Source organism: Lineus longissimus, chromosome 12 (assembly GCF_910592395.1).
Source record: "Lineus longissimus chromosome 12, tnLinLong1.2, whole genome shotgun sequence".
Classification (NCBI taxonomy): Eukaryota; Metazoa; Nemertea; class Pilidiophora; order Heteronemertea; family Lineidae; genus Lineus; species Lineus longissimus.
The window spans coordinates 11,792,681-11,809,840 of NC_088319.1; the positions used below are offsets into that span (position 1 = coordinate 11,792,681).

The window sequence follows — 17,160 nt, forward strand, 5'->3', positions numbered from 1 at the left end:
GTATATACCGGTTGTGGTAGAAAAAGAGTTAACGACTATTTGACTTGCCGTGTCTTCTCACAATATAGTGGCATTAAGCATGATGAATGCGTTTTGCGCATGTCATTTTATCTATGCGCCGGTTTTCCGACAATATCGAGGTAAATCAAATTATGTCGGGAAAATATTTACTTGGTGTAAATCACCTCAAACCTGAAGAAAAATACCTCCATCTAATGTCGTTGGTCGGTGCAGCCATATACATCTCGTAAAAATGGTAAGTGCAAGATAGCACAGGACCAAAATTATCACCATTCTCGCTGAAGTTGATTTTCCCATTAACGTGCCCCACAAGGAAACAATGACTGACGGACCCCCAAAAATCGCTCTATTTGAGTCACCAAATCGTTAGGTCGCCATTATATTCGATTTGAAGTTCCCTAAATGGTTGGCAGACGGTTGAATTTGATTCGCCAAAGTGGTTGAGTCATCGCTTTGCGAAGTGTCGCAACGATACCCAGATGTGTAACTGCATGATTTGAAAGATTCATTCGGATCTCTCCTTCAAAAAAGAACAAGATTGATGATTCGGCAATTGAAACTAAATTGTATGACAGCTCTCTTGAGGCTCATTCATTTGATATCGCCTAATTAAATTGCGCATTGGTAATTAGTGCGTAATTAGCTTCTTCAAGTTCGCCGTAATTCATATGAAAAAGATCGAACAGATAAAGTATTGAAGATTGGGCTGCGTTAACCATTTGAGACTATTGGAAGAAACGCTTGCGCACGTACATACCTTGAAGTTGAAACCCTATTGCAAACGTTATACGTTCCTGTTAGTGCTGCGAAACCTCTTTATTTCATTTCTCGACGGGGGAATTCTGATCAGTTGATTTCGTGATTCAGTGTTATCGGGTGATCATATCGCGAATAAGATAGAGGCTTTTTCAAAAATGTTTACTCCCAGAACCGCAATACTCCTTGTCGGTTAATTGCGGCATACTTAAGACCACAAACTCGAGACGTTGTTTGTAAATGATTCTGACAGACCCACAGTTACCACGATATAACTATGTGGGTCAAACTTGAGAAACGTATGTTACTAGTGTATAGGGTGGTGGCAACTTTCGATTTTGTCCGCCAATGCGATTCTAGCGGAGAATGGCGAGGCTGTGGCATTTCGCGATCATCATGACTCTTGTGTTTAGACAATTCCTGGGGCGCAGTCTCATATCCGACTCCGAACTGGGCTCCGACTACGGGGAGCGATAACTAGACTTGGAAGTCAAGATGCGTTTTGACCCACTGTATCATGACGTTGCCAAATCAGTGGATGTCGTGTTTTCCACCAGGGCATTGTAAACAGTGCTAGTTGATAATTACACCAGAACATTGGAATAGCTTATCCGTCTGTGTAATTAGACACTCTAGGATAAGTAGGACATTTGCATTAGTTTCATTCTCTTTTGTTTGTCTCTAATTAGAGCAGACACATTTTATAACATACCTACTCTTTGCTGCCAAATGTTGGTTATTTTTGCAACAAGAAACAGTTCGTGAAAGTAACACATTAATGACCCGTTGCTCCTCAAACTTGCCCGCCCCGAGACCAAATGTATCGTATTGTTATTCCATCGCTGTGGCCCCAAACCACTTCCCTATCATATTCTGATTGATCGCCCCACTATTTATAAAGGTTTACTCTCTATCGGTGATAATGCGACCCGTGTTGGTTTCGTAATCGGCATCTCATAACATCCCGTGGCGTGTGATGTGCGCTTTGAATGACTTTCTCGGTGTCCCTATGTGATTTGTCACCCAAGGGAAATCAAACGGTCGAGCACTACTGGCCTACGCATAACAATTGGTATAATATCAGTAGCTCCCGCCACCCGGCGATCACGTTCGCTGGTTGCCCGTCGTGTTTCTTTGATCGCCTTTGGTCTTGTCTGGCGATCCCGTGGGCAAGTGAGGTACCATTTCATTTTACTATCTTGGCCTCATCGAATTGACGAGATGGAATGACCGGGAATTAATGGGATATGATTGAACGGGATATGACAGAATGGACGGGATATGATGGAGTGGGATAAAATCATGCTACCTTAATCATCGCCAAAATTTGAAGATGAGGCGGAAGATAATGCCGGACCGACAAAAATGATATATAGAGGTACTCTTTAGAGGACAGCTCTAGCATACACTTATCATGCGAACAAGAATTTACCAACACTTTGTGCCATTTAGGGATGTCTCTGGCGCCCTCTCCACATGAATACTTTATTATCCCCGCGCTCGTCCTCCCTTGAAGTCGAAAACATCATATTATGCGACAGTTTTAGGTATGATTTTATTATCCATCATATTCCATTCATACCGTCCGTTCCGTCAATTCGATGGGGCCTGCCTATATTGATATCACCATTGGTTTGGATGGCGTACTCCCTTCACCTGCCTCATACTTGTCAAATCTCTCTTTGCGAATCTACTGGTTACACGGTCAGTGTCAGCTTGAATTACCAACCATTCTATCATACGCCAATATCATTAGGATCTTCGCTGATCACGGATTCTCGATGCGTTTAGATGATTAATGTCGCAGGTTCATGATGTCGAAATGGTTTTATCACCTTGCGAGTTCATTTAGACAATCTTTGATTCGGGAAGCAATCTTTTTGACTGCTTATCCATTCCAGCTGTGCAGTTTGTATGGAGACCTGACCAGGGCCCATGCTGATACTGAATCGGCGTTAGAGACAATTGGCAGGGTTAGCTCAAACTATTGCATCAACGAACCGCTATCTCCTTCAGCCAATTTCATTTTCACTTTCTATACTTTTGATAAAAGGGCCTCAAGCGCTCGCTAGATCCATACCCTTTAGAAAAAAACATATTACTTCGTTTTTACCCTCAACCAAAACCTGTTTATAATCAGAATTCCTTTACAATGCATGTTGGTGTATATTGCGGGGATCCTCATCGGAATGAGATAACTTGATAGTGTATTATACTAATGTATACATGTAGTATCCTTCTTTCACGCACGGGCAGCACGCATCCACATTAAAGTCCTGTTGAGTCCTATACAGGCAACTGTGCCTATCTAACGACCATGTCATACTGCAACAGTGTACCGCTGCAAATACAATGTACAGCTCGCTCCTTGAACTTGTATTCACCTCTGGTTTATTTCGTAGATCCCCTAGTTAATTCATCAAACATGTCAGGTGGAGAAACCATTGATGATACACGGGTTGCTACTTAGAACTCTCTCACCATCTATCATCTTAATAAGTGTGATTCACCAGCTGTACGAGTATCAAGCATATCATAGATAAGCTCCTTCTCTGAGACGGGCTTGGCATCTTCTCTGACATATTTTGACAATGGATAACTCATCGTGATGAACTGACTTGATTACTATCAATTACACGTAAAAGTGGTGAAAGTAAGATATGGGGTTGCTCACGTAGTGGTTTTTCAAGACCTATAAACTTGGGCCTCCGTCACGGCCGCCGACTTCTCAGTGCATTCCTACATACATATTTCAGTATGAAATATCGTCTGGTGTTTGATGTTCCTCAGAATCAGTCAAAGCGAGTCAGCATGGGCAATGTTACTTTTACCCGGATAGAATTCAGATTGCTTTCAATCTGAATTCTATCCGGGTTGTCCGAAGAATTTCTTCTTAGTATTGGTAAGGACTTTCCTTAACCCCATGCGATATGGTTTTGTGAGGCAAATTTCACTTTCGAGGAGAATGGATTAGGCCTACTTCCACTCCCTCCGACCTATCCTTCGGCTTTGAGTGTCGTCGAGCGAAAAGCCTCGTGCCGGAAAGCTCATATCGAAAGGAGAAAGGTTCACTTCTGGCCACTCCTACCTAGCGACTTCGGGTGTAATCAACTCCGTAGCCTATCTGTATCATATATCACTGCAATCTTCATGCATAATCCAGTCCTTGACAAATGGAAAAAGTATCTTTAGAGTTGGCTGAATCTTCTTGGCTCTAGAGTGAAAGGGTTCAATGTGAGTTCAACGTCATCGAAGGCGGAATATTCGTCATATTAATTGCTGTCCATTAAATAGATCAGTTGCTGTGGTTAATCATGGTGCTATCAGCGGAAGCTCTAGCTCTATCATCAGATACTCCTCGGCCCTCTCGTATATGATGTAGCGGTATTACATTAGCGAAGGCGATGGAAAGTAATTTTAGGTAGTTGAGGCCAACTTTTCTTTCATTATCAGTGGTCGCCCACGGTATCCTTTACGGCACCAAATCTAATTAGGCAGGTTTCTTATCCTGTGCAAATCAAGTGACACTCGTAAATTATATACTTTTATAGTCTGTTTTTGGAGGAATCGGGCATATTTTCAAGAAAATCGACGATGAAGTACAAACGTAAACCTGCCCTCGTACTTAGTACGTAATGCGTCCGTAAGGTTTACCCACCCATTTTCCATGTCGTAAGCTAAGGCGCTCTTATAATCGTGTGGTTTCGCCGCTTTGCCAGAAGTCAGACACCCTTCATTGGCTCTCTATCAGCCCCCACCCTCCTGTTTGGCTATTTGATCAGATGATACCACCAGACGCAATGATAATTTGGCCAAACTAATCTAAAGCGTAGAAAGAATCGAATTCCCAATAAACCACCTTCCGGAAATCACAAATGTTTGCCGAAGTATGTCTCTGATCCGATCAAATTTGATTTCTGGACTGCTCCAGGAAGTACGCTCCTTCTGTCTCACCTTCGTCAACATGCTCCAGCGCCACGTAATGCGATTTACATTAAGCTAGAGATTTGTATTTGTCTTGTGGTCGGTTTTGAGATCTCTGTCAATACAACTTATCGTTGTCCGTTTGCAAAGTGGTTACTCTTGATTTGTGATGGTAGATCTGAAGGGTTTGCGGGGAGTTTGGCATAATTTCAGAGTCTGCTGGTGTGCTGCCGCTGTCGTTGAGTAATGGTGTGTACTCATTTACCCCCCAAACCCACCAACAACCTGTTCTGTTGGTCAAACACAGTTTGATGCATTAGCGAAACTTCTCAGACGAGCCTGGCTTTGCCGATGGAATTTTGAAGGAGATTTCGAGTGACCAGTTTGTCATTAATCATCAGTAGACTATCCAAGGTAAACAATACTTCAAGCTTTCCCGCCACATTAGGCAGGTTTCGCCTAATTATCTGGCCGAAAGGCAATGGACCAGTACGGTGTACAGGGGCGAAAGTTGTTCAAAATGCCTTAAAGACTTCACCTTGCCATTTCCTGCTTAAGCACCACAGGCAGAAGTTCTCATAGAGCATGTGCACGTCCAGAAAGTTACATGGACGAGTCATCTCGACAAACCCATCGGTTCAGATGCAGTCTTAAAATTTATTAGCAAAAAAGGAATCTTAATTTTGAGTAGTTACTGATATGTATTAATTGTAAGAGCGTACAGGTATTTAATAGATTATAAAAAAGATATCCCTTGATACAGATTGAATGACGTCAGAGAAATGAGAAAATGCAAGGTGGCTGGCCTGAATGACACATCATGATGGCTTGCAACTGATATCGTAACTAGGCCACCGCGACAAACAACAACATATCGTGTTCACCTCATTCCTGCTTCCAGTTGCTGTTCAGGAAACGTACGGGACAGATCTGGTACACGTATGTGGCTAGCCTTTCCTAATTCTTTTGTTTTAACGAAAGGTAGGTGTAGCTTTATCAGAATGCTTCTCTTCTCTCTGTGGTCATTCTGGTCGCGCAGATCAGCGTCGATCGTCACTATGTCTCCGTGATTGACCATATATACATACCGGGTCCTCCATGATTCGGAACTCCAAATTCTGAGGCCTATCCTATCCGTACTCGTACAACACGTGCATTAGGTTACTCGCCATCAGTCACCTTTGATAGCCCGCGATATGACCAATCGCGATCAAGCCATCTCCTTTCATAATCAAGTCATATGCTTTCGCGATCAAGCCATATGCTTTCGAGATCAAGCCATCTCCTTTCGCGATCAAGCCATCTCCTTTCATGATTAAGCCATATGCTTTTCGCGATCAAGCCATATGCTTTCCCGATCAAGCGATATTCTTTCCCGATCAAACCATATGCTTTTTTGCGATCGAACCATATCCTCTCACAATCTAGCCAGAACTGCTTTCGTTATTCAACGAACGATATGCCCCGTCTGCAAAGATATATCCATCTGTTTTCACCGTTTAACCAACATTCTTGCATAACCTTCAGCTTTGAGTCGTCGCCATCTAACTGCATGTATCACCCTTCGCCATATCTGCCGTCACTATCCATCTCCTCTTACCTAACATTTACTTTTGCCATCAGACAATTGCTTTTGCCATGTTTCTCATGACCTTTAACTAAAATTGCTCAAAAAGATATAATTGTAAGTTGCATTTGATTTGATGACTAGTGGGGTTTCGGAGCCAACTCGGGACGTGGCCCAGTAACCGAGTGAACTGTTATAATGACTAAACTTAATTTCCTGCCCGTTGCTTTCAATAGATTTCAAACAAAGCTTACTCGATGTGACTGAGCATTGTATGATAGGTGTAGGGCTTTGGACAATGCCGTGATCTGTGAGTGTTTCTGTTCGTGAGTTTTCCCCCCATATAGACGAGACCTTGAATGGATGTTGTTCGGATAGTAGTACCATTATCCGTGAATAGGAGAAAAATGGGAGAAACACTGAGAGATGTAACACCGCCACTTTCCAGTTGTTGTCAAATCGACGAAAGTTACCGCAAAACCACTCTGGGCAAGTAATGATACGCGGGGAAGGGGAACACATGCGGCGTGATTCCTTTCACTATTTTTCCACTTCTGCTTATCATTAACCCCTTCCATTTCAATGACAATGTGACCGATTTTTTTCCACAAAATATCGCCCTCACACGAATAGTTCTGATCCTCGCACATGTTGAAATGCTGACGTTCGAAAGAGCCAATCAGATTGCGCGGATGAAATTGGGTCATTGGGTTTGCTTCACACATTAAAATGCTTTGACCATGCCTACTGTGGGTAGAGTGTGTGGGACATTGAAGAAAAGCCGCAGGCCTAAATAGAGCGGTGATTTATGCCCGATAAGTTGAAAGGCCAACGCTGACCTAATTAGGAATTTTATGTTACCAGTGCAATTAAACCTGGATAACCAGCGGTCGTGATATGCAAGCGCTATTGATCTTATTGTTCAGCTGTCGCGATTTCAGTGTAGCTGCCAGATAATGTGGTATGTGTCTGACATTCAGAATAACAAATCAAAAAAGGGCAATTAAATCTGACAGACATTAATATTTTGGTGATAAAAAATGGGCCATGTTACTTGCAACGCCACAGGATACAAGGCTTGAATCATGTGAATAGATAATGTGCGTCAACACGACTGACAATATCTAACAATAAGGAATAAAAAGGCCTCGACGAGATTCGAACTCATGATCTCCTGTTTACTAGACAGGCACTTTAACCAACTAAGCCACGAGGCCAGTTGAAGATAACAGCTTTAAGGCCGTTCGAATTTAATGGAGCCTGGACTGGAATTTTTTTCTCCATTTTTGGTATTTGGGTTGATCCTGGATTTGCCAATCTCGTCCCCAGGTTAAGTATTAACCGATGGGAACCGGGTCGGAACAAATGCTACCATGATGATACGCAAATGATTCAATGCAGCCTTGAAAGAAGGCCGTATTATTCGTTCAAAATATCCATGGCGTCATTTTAGGTGATGCTGTACACAGTGTCTTTTTATGCAGCAAATAAATACATACCTAAGGTCTGTCTTGCACAACTCTTTACACAATTATATGTTTATGTGTGAGATTATTTTTTTCACGGAACGAGTAACTAACACAGTTCATAGCGGCTCTAAGGATAGATACCTCTATGGTATGCGAGGCTACAACAATACATTTAGTACTGTTTACAAGGAATACAGGTAAAACATTGTTTGGGTCATTATTCACTGAGCATATCTGTTCATCTGGTACAATTAGAAAACATTGCAATCATGATAGTTTCACCACATGATAACAAAATTCTACAAGATCTTCCAAAATACCTGGATTTAGAAATGAACCGCAATCTCCCGTGTAAATGCTCTACGCGCCAACGAAGCCACGGCTATAAAGGTTAGGCAACAAAAACCGATTGGGATGGTGCAAAATATGGAATTCAAAACGTATTTTAAACCACATCATTCGTCGTTTAACTTGAGATTGTGTTAAAACAGAAATTGATACCTCAATGTCGTCGGTATCGATTGTCTCACCAAAACTGCTCGGGTGAACTGAAATGCTGGCCAAAACCTCAGCTCCGTCTCGGTTTTGGTCCGCATTTTAGCTCCACCCTCGCGGTTTTAGTGAGACAACCAATACCTCCAGTTCGGTAGTCTGGTCACTACCCTCACAAAATACCTGATTTGATCCGACCGTTCCAAACTTGTGACCTGATGACTAATAGCCAAATAGTCGAATCTGCCATTGTCATCCAACCATTCTGAACTGCCACGACCCAGCATCCAAGCCTAATAGCCGGCAAGCGAACAGAGTGGAAAGGCCGTCAGAAATGATATCATTGTCCGAGAACGATGATCTCCTTGGTCAAGCAGGCCGTTCCGTGAGCCAGTAATGGTCATTCGATTGCCATTGTGGTAATGAAATGACCCTTATGCTAACCTATAAGGAGGTTTGAGTTGTGTTACGCGGCAATCCCGTAAGGAAGGGGTCCTGTGAACAAAGACCACGCAATCTGAAAAGACTGCTCGTTGCACTTGCAGGTTATGATTTCGATCAAATCTCGGTTCCTTTGCAAAAAAAATGTTGACAAAGTTCAACCCAGATTATTCTTTTGAGCAAAACACTAAGCAACCTATAAATGTTCTTAAGCCGGCCGGGAATACGCCATAAAACGTAAACTGGCATCAGGAAAAAGAGCTAGCAAGCGTAGTTTCTTTCACGCGTGCCCAGCTGAAGCTTTGAAATGGCTTCATTCGCGTCGTTTATTCACATATCTTTAAAAAGTGGTTTTCCACTTTACTACCATGTTCCTAGTGCGTTGAGTTGAACTGTCTGATAAACAGCCGGTAAACATAGGTTTTTTAGTTCTTTTGCGAGACTGAGGCTCTTTCTAAACTTATCTTATCAAAAATCTCTAGCTTATATTATTGAGGCATCAGGTTTTTACCTTGAACCTGACATCAACCACACATACAGTACGGCACATAACGTACATGTAGGGTATATACAATATAGTTGTTCCGGTGGTAGACCGAAGATTGACTGCATGACCTGGGCAAAGCCCGTAAAGCATTTTCCTATACCGATAGTACTAGATTCATTCTTAAACATCAAAAACGGTCCTCTGTACATGCTTGCATTGGAACTAATTGTTTTCCCCTTCTCCGTCATCAAAGGCATTCAAGTGTGTTGGTCAACCATGACTATCTCCTTTGTCCCTCCACCATAAGGCCTAGTTTCCCCTTATGACATCACTACTTCGGACACTCAGCGCCCCATTTCTGGAAAGGTGTATAAACTTTGCGGTATTTTCAATCATATTTATGGTATTCTCTCGTAATCATCATCTACATGCGTGAAAGGTATTGAATAATGGAGAGAAATCTATAAACCTTTTAAGAACGATACATATATGCAAATCAACTGACCTAGGGTCAGGGGCAATGTAGTCCGCTATTCAACATGGTCGCCACTGTCGCGCTTTTTGTGTACTTTGACAGGGGACCGGTATGGTATGGTTTAGAATTTTTTTCAAGTAATGGAGGTTTCTAGCGCTGTGACAAGGGATGCATTCACTCTCTAAGATGCAATGCATTCGTTTATTAAGCCGCGCCTTTGAGCAGTACGAAATCTAACTTAGTACGTGATCGATCATTTCACTACGCAGCTGCTGGATGAAGTCAGCATAAAATTGCAATCTATCCGCTGCATTATTTTTGTTAAACTACAATCTCTCTGTGTCACCTATCCATGTACACTCATGCAAAAGAGCAAATTTAAGTGAAACGTCCGCAAAATGATTTAATTTCGTAGCGTGAAAACCAATCTAGGCATTTTAAACGGTGGCATAGAGATTGAAAAAAAAATCAATTTGCTTCATCTCTCGAAAAGTGGATTTTATCGAATTTTAAAATGTGTGGGTTTGAACAATGTTGAATGTGACTTCGATATTGTTTTCAGTTCTGTCTTTTATAATGGAGGAAATATCGACTTTGAATACGCTATTAAAGCGTTGGTTAGACTATAATATTTACGTCAGATTGTACTGGGGTATATCGGGTTATTCAGTAAAAAGGCCTACCTGGCTTTAAAGTGGTATACATAGATGCACGAAAATTAGAAGAGAAGTTCAGGTCATCGAGAAAGTGTACAAAATAGAATGTGGACATTTTTCTTGGCTGTATGATCACTATGACATATATCAGAAATAAAATTCTAAGAATATATAGAACCACAACTTACCGTACAATATGTCTATACGTAACGATAATGCTCATTTATATATTCTCTTCTGATTTACGCATTTGGTAATTTTCAAATTTAGTATATGACAGATTTCTATTTAAGAAACGGCGTATGATATTTCAGTAAAATGCTTTGAAAATGGACATGATGCTTTATAGATAGGTTAATCCTTTTGTTTACTTCTATCTCTCAAAGTCTTGATTAAAATAGCCGCGCTGTATCGGAGGAAATGTCTCAACGTTCATCAAAATAGCAATAGCATATGCAGGATACATAAAGTCGACTTGCCTTTTTCGGTTTATAAAACCTGAAGTGATACCCGACGCCTATTAGGAGTGGGAAAATGGATGTAAAATCGATATACATATGGAATTCTATATTTGTTATCGAACTTTTGTACTTCTAACATAGTCTTGCGTCGCGCCCCTTTACCCGATAATCACATTGACATGTGATATCATTGCGCCGAGACAATGTCCATTATATCAGGTCGTTTTATAAGTTTACATGTAGGCCTACCTGCCGACATGGAAAGTGAAGCAGCAAGCTTCAATACCCAATATGAATATGAACTTAGAAGTATCGAATTCTGACTGTCTGTACTGACTGCCTCTACTGAATACCAATTTGACCCGTAGCCCCTCTCTTAAAGTCAAATTTATGTTCAAACTTTCACGAACTTTGGTCAACAAGTTTTGTGGAACCTATTGTTTGACCTTTCTCAAAGTCATGAAACGATAACAACACACTTTTATCGAGGCGTTCTTACTTTAGACGAAAACAGACTTCAAATTCCTTCTCATTGAAAGTAATTTCATACCTATACCACCTGGAGTGCAGAATTACTTCTTCATAATAACCATACTCTCGTAACAAGAAGACTAATGTGTCATTATTAGCTAATTATTAGGGTCTTTATTTCATCCTCTATGTGTAATGAGTATATCTTAAGTTACATTCACATCTTAGATGTCTTCTTGTTTCTGAGGCGCCCTGGTTTCCCGGGGCTAGCATTCACTTTCAACCCTCCATCAAGTGTCATTCAAATGACCATAATTATTGTTCCCCGTTATGAAATAGAAATCCAAATTCCATCCTGTACTGGTTGCAAACAGCGAATGACATGTCATTGCTGACATTAAACATGTTAATGTATATTAATGTAGCGTTAATGCATGAAGGGTTTGAATAGGCAGAATTGGGAACAACATTTCAAGATTTTGCATCCAATTATTACACATGTGCTTTGATAAGTAACCAAGGTTACCAAGCCGTAGCCCTGTCAATTTCACCTCTGCCATTAACGCTTTTTATCTCTTAATACCTCACAGTCAAAAGAATTCAGGCATAGCCCAATACACGGTCTATTGTCTTTAAACGAAGCTAACACGCACCAGGGCCTAAATTCCCATTGTTCTACAGTCTTATAAAGGTTCAAATCTTGATAACATCGACCCCCCTCGAAACAATTTCATGGGAGTCGATGGGACAATTATCAGCAAGGGCAGGTAATATTTTTTTTTGTTTCTCTTCGTTTTGTCTGCCAATGCTCATGACACATTCTTTCTGTATTTTCAGTAAGACGACACAACGATGTTGTTCATGCCGAAAATGTTAGAATCTTAGTCAAATCCTTCATACATATATCGGTGAGTGGAGAGATCCTGGAGTTTTTTGATTTTCATAAAAGATAAACTGAGGTAATGTGTATTTCATTAATGTCTGGGTTCAGAAAATTGTAGGGGGTTCATCAAGGTTGATGATAGTTTTGGCGCAATAAACAGTTATAGATTCGCCATGTCTCCTTCTTTCAAGCATAAGGGGCCTGGGCGTTTTCAAAAACCTTTTTGCGTATTCCTATCAGCAAACACAAATATGCACTCCGTTGCGAAAAATCTCGAAGTGTTTTTCATGACCCTGAAAATCCTCTGCAGGGTGCATTTGTGTTGAATTTTTGAGGTTTTTCAAAAGCTCAAAAACCTTTATTATTTGAAGAGGAACCTTATTGACCTACATTCCTACTTGGAGCGAAAGCTTTGTTGTAACTCGTTGTTTCAAGTCACATTGATAGAGAATGGCGTCTAGATATTCATTGAGCAAACCTCTCATAAAATGGAATATCATCCGCCGATAAAAGAACGTTTCTAATATGGAAGTGTGACAGCTAAATATATTGCAAAAAACTAGGCTTTGAACTTTCCAATAATATCATATATAAAAACCGACTACACGGGGTAATTTGATGCATGCACAGATTGCAAACATTAGTATCTTGAAAATACTCCAGTTCTATTGATCTAAAGACCGTTTCTGTATATCAAAGCCATGCCCAGAAATGAGTTTATGGTCTTTCGATGCCTTCCTTAACATACTAACGTTAGTATTCAATTTGGATAGACAATGGGTTGGAGACTTGACCAGTGGTTATGCAGACCTTCTGTTGAAAGGCGCGCATTTGCGCTTGCGCGCCTTTGCCACGGCCAAATTGTCATTTTGGCCACGCATGGAACTGCTCTTAAAAAAGTTTTAAAATTCGCGCACCTGGATATCCCGACTGCAGCGCCGCCGATAGGCATATTTTTGTAACTACATCACAGACTGTAACAGTGCAAGCCATTGGTCAATATCGGGGGTCACTCGGAAGGCCAACCAATGGAATCGCTCCTAGCATGGGAATCCGTGATCTCATTATTATCAATCATGGCCGCCGGGCACAAGTCGCAAACAGCGACTTTCAAGAATTACGCGCCTAGGCTATGAAAATAAAAGTTAGGCGAGTAAATATTTGCTCACCTAGGTATTTTTCAACAGAAGGTCTGAAGTTATGATCATTACGTCCTGCTTCGGTTTGGCAGTTGTGTCTTAATTTGTTGTGATTGATGAAGTAGTCTTAGATCAATGAAACTAATAAAAATACATCCTTCAAAATAACTCCATTTTGAACGTATCGAATTACAGAGTTTTGATGACAATTCGTTTATCCAATAATCCTCACGTGTATTACAAATGATAAAGAAAAGACGTCACACTTGTGCTTTTATGTAATGCGTCATAGAAGATGCATTCTACCTGAGCAAACGTGCCCCTATTGTTGACGGACGACGGACGGTCGGTTGGACGGACGGACAAGACTTGACGACATAAAGCTCAACCATGTGAGCTAAAAACTCCAATTTGAACGTAACGGATTACAGTTTTGATAACAATTTGTTCATCCAATAATCCTCACGTGTATTACAATGATAAAGAAGTGACGTCACACTTGTGCTTTTATTTAATGCGTCACTGAAGAAGCATTCTACTTGAGCAAACGTGCCTCTATTGTTGACGGACGACGGACGGACGGTTGGACGGACGGACAAGACTTGACGACATTAGCTCAACATGTGAGCTAAAAACTCCATTTTGAACGTAAAGGATTACAGTTTTGACAACAATTTGTTTATCCAATAATCCTCACGTGTATTACAAATGATAAAGAAGTGACGTCACACTTGTGCTTTTATGTAATGCGTCACTGAAGATGCATTCTACCTGAGCAAACGTGCCCCTATTTTGACGGACGACGGACCGACGGACGGACGGACAAGACTTGACGACATAAGCTCAACCATGTGAGCTAAAAACTCCATTTTGAACGTAACGGATCAGTTTTGATAACAATTCGTTTATCCAATAATCCTCACGTGTATTACAAATGATAAAGAAGTGACGTCACACTTGTGCTTTTAGGTAATGCGTCACTGAAGATGCATTCTACCTGAGCAAACGTGCCCCTATTTTGACGGACGACGGACCGACGGACGGACGGACAAGACTTGACGACATAAGCTCAACCATGCGAGCTAAAAACTCCATTTTGAACGTAACGGATCAGTTTTGATAACAATTCGTTTATCCAATAATCCTCACGTGTATTACAAATGATAAAGAAGTGACGTCACACTTGTGCTTTTATGTAATGCGTCACTGAAGATGCATTCTACCTGAGCAATCGTGCCCCTATTGTTGACGGACGACGGACGGACGGTTGGACGGACCGACAAGACTTGACGACATAAGCTCACCATGTGAGCTAAAAACTCCATTTTGAACGTAACGGATCAGTTTTGATAACAATTCGTTCATCCAATAATCCTCACGTGTATTACAAATGATAAAGAACATTTTGAATATGATATCAGAAATGTTTCCTTTATGCAAAAACAGCAACCATCTGCTCGAACACAGACAACAAAAGGCCAAATTTCCGTTTCATTTCTCGATGTTCCTGAGATATATTGCTACAAGGATGCATTCACGGACGATGATACTTCATATTCATATATGCATGCTTCAATCTGCGGGAGAAACATAAAATGGCAGATGGAAAATGTTTTAATTGTTTACTGGTGTCAGTATGCAAACGAGACAAATGCAAGTCTCGGTACATGTATGAAAGGAAAAACTTATTGATATTTGAAGCTTAATAAAATATTTTCATTTATCAGCAATGACCAAAGATATAGTTTGACACGTACATCATGAATATGTACAATGTACACTTTATGTCCGCGCCATGAATACTAACGGATTCCGTCAGTGATTCGAGCGAAAAACAAGAGTACAAGTGACGTCACACTTGTGCTTTTATTAATGCGTCACAGAAGATGCATTCTACTTTGTCTTCTGCATAGGCATTAGGCTCACCGGTTTGTCGATCAGAACTTTCTACATCACGTTAATTTCATTCTACCAGAGTCTCTAAGTTACAGGCGATCGTCCATTCCTGTAGTTTCATTTTAGCTTTTAACCGCAGCCAACCAGTCTACGATTTTTTGTTCGTTTTCCTTGAAGTAGACATACACATGTAGGTTGTTCATTTCTTCTAATCAAATACTGAGACTTTAGGTTGCATTGCAGAGAGTGATCAACGAGCTGAAGTAAACGGATTCCACCTATAATTCAATTTGTTTACAAACTTCAAGGGTAGAATTTCTCTCTGAGAAAGGCCAAGTAAAGCCCATGACATTGTGTTTTCGGCTCACTAACTTTTGATTAAAGTACCTGTATTGGCGTTCGATTCAGCCAAACATAAGGGACTATAAAATATGATGACTGTAATTTACTTACGATGATGAATCCGTCCCATGCTGCCACCTGTTCTTGGCTCCACGAACGTGCTGCAGACCTGACTGTCAAGTTTCCAACTTGTCTGAACAGCCACAGAATCAACACACGGCGAACTAATTTCATGCGGTCCAAATTAATAAAGACATTTATGAACGGCGAAATATTACGTACAATGTACGGTACTCACGTGATGCCCCGGGGCGCAAGGCGATCAAAATCAAGGGGTGCGAACACCATCGAAGACGCACGCGACACGACAATAAAAAGGCACGACACCACGGAATGATCATCTCCGAGTAAAGTCCATACCTTCATAAAATCATATTTCGAATTCCAGCGTCCGATGATACATTTGTCAGTGAACTATAGATAGAATTGCAAGAAGTCGGAAAATCGAAAACTTTCTCGATCGCATCCCATTGTCTGTGTGTCTCTTGACCCAATTCTTTGAGCCGCAGCCTCTGATTGGCTATTTAGACAGTACCCTTGTCAAATGGGCCTATTTTGGAATATGTAGTAGGCCGGTTGGACATCACGAAATGATAGCTGCTATTTGAGGGTCCGGTGCGAACACCATCGAAGACGCACGCGACACGACAATAAAAAGGCACGACACCACGGAATGATCATCTCCGAGTAAAGTCCATACCTTCATAAAATCATATTTCGAATTCCAGCGTCCGATGATACATTTGTCAGTGAACTATAGATAGAATTGCAAGAAGTCGGAAAATCGAAAACTTTCTCGATCGCATCCCATTGTCTGTGTGTCTCTTGACCCAATTCTTTGAGCCGCAGCCTCTGATTGGCTATTTAGACAGTACCCTTGTCAAATGGGCCTATTTTGGAATATGTAGTAGGCCGGTTGGACATCACGAAATGATAGCTGCTATTTGAGGGTCCGGTCAGGGTCAGGTCAAGTAATTACAGGCCAGAGATTAGGTATCGTAACCCTCATTCGATTCAAGGTATCAGGGGAATTGTGACCCTGTTTTTATCTATACTGTATGGGATTGAGGATTCTCAACTGAAACTGTATCTGATGTCAGTCTCTGATACGAGTAGGTTCATCAGTTTGCTGGTTACAAATAGTCCAAACGGGTTCTATTTTCAAAAGCAAAACTCAATGTTCTTAAAGTTTGCGTCGGTAGGCTACATTACGAGACTTCATCCTGCTGAAGCCATTTCCTGACGTACAGACGAGAATTTGAAGAACGTTGTTTTTCGAACTTTGCATGTGATAATAGAAGCTTGGGCCGCCCCTGATAAGCACAACAGCTATTTCTGTTGGCTTCATTCTGTATGTTCAAACATAATCCGTTGATTGATGTTGTTTATGTTTTCAAGAAAACATTTTCCTCATTCGCAGACGATGAGGCGTTTCTGAACTGTTCTGTTTTATTGGCACAGCTGTGCATCAAGTATGAAGGAAGCTCACGATTCCATAACACGAGAAAGTTTAATCTCTTCACGGGATTCGAATTTACTGAAGAACAATCTCCGGTATATTCGCGTGCAGTGATGGGAACAGATTGAATTTTCGAGTGTAAATGATAAATCGCCTGGATG

The 17,160-nt window shown here is 41.1% G+C and overlaps 1 protein-coding gene and 1 non-coding gene across 4 annotated transcripts in view; one reads left to right on the plus strand and one right to left on the minus strand.

Moving 5' to 3' along the window:
* LOC135496472 (FMRFamide receptor-like) overlaps nt 1-17,160 on the plus strand; it is a 73,111-nt gene that overhangs the window by 48,522 nt on the left and 7,429 nt on the right. Inside the window, exon 4 of one of the 3 annotated variants that reach the window (XM_064785809.1) lies at nt 12,058-12,179. The exons of 1 other annotated variant lie outside the window; for it this stretch is intronic. The gene's annotated coding sequence lies outside the window, so the exon portion shown is untranslated. The remainder of the gene's footprint in view (nt 1-12,057; nt 12,180-17,160) is intronic. One more of the 3 variants, XM_064785808.1, reaches the window with a different exon arrangement.
* Trnat-agu (transfer RNA threonine (anticodon AGU)) lies at nt 7,412-7,485 on the minus strand. The gene has a single exon. It is a non-coding gene; the product is annotated as a tRNA-Thr (tRNA).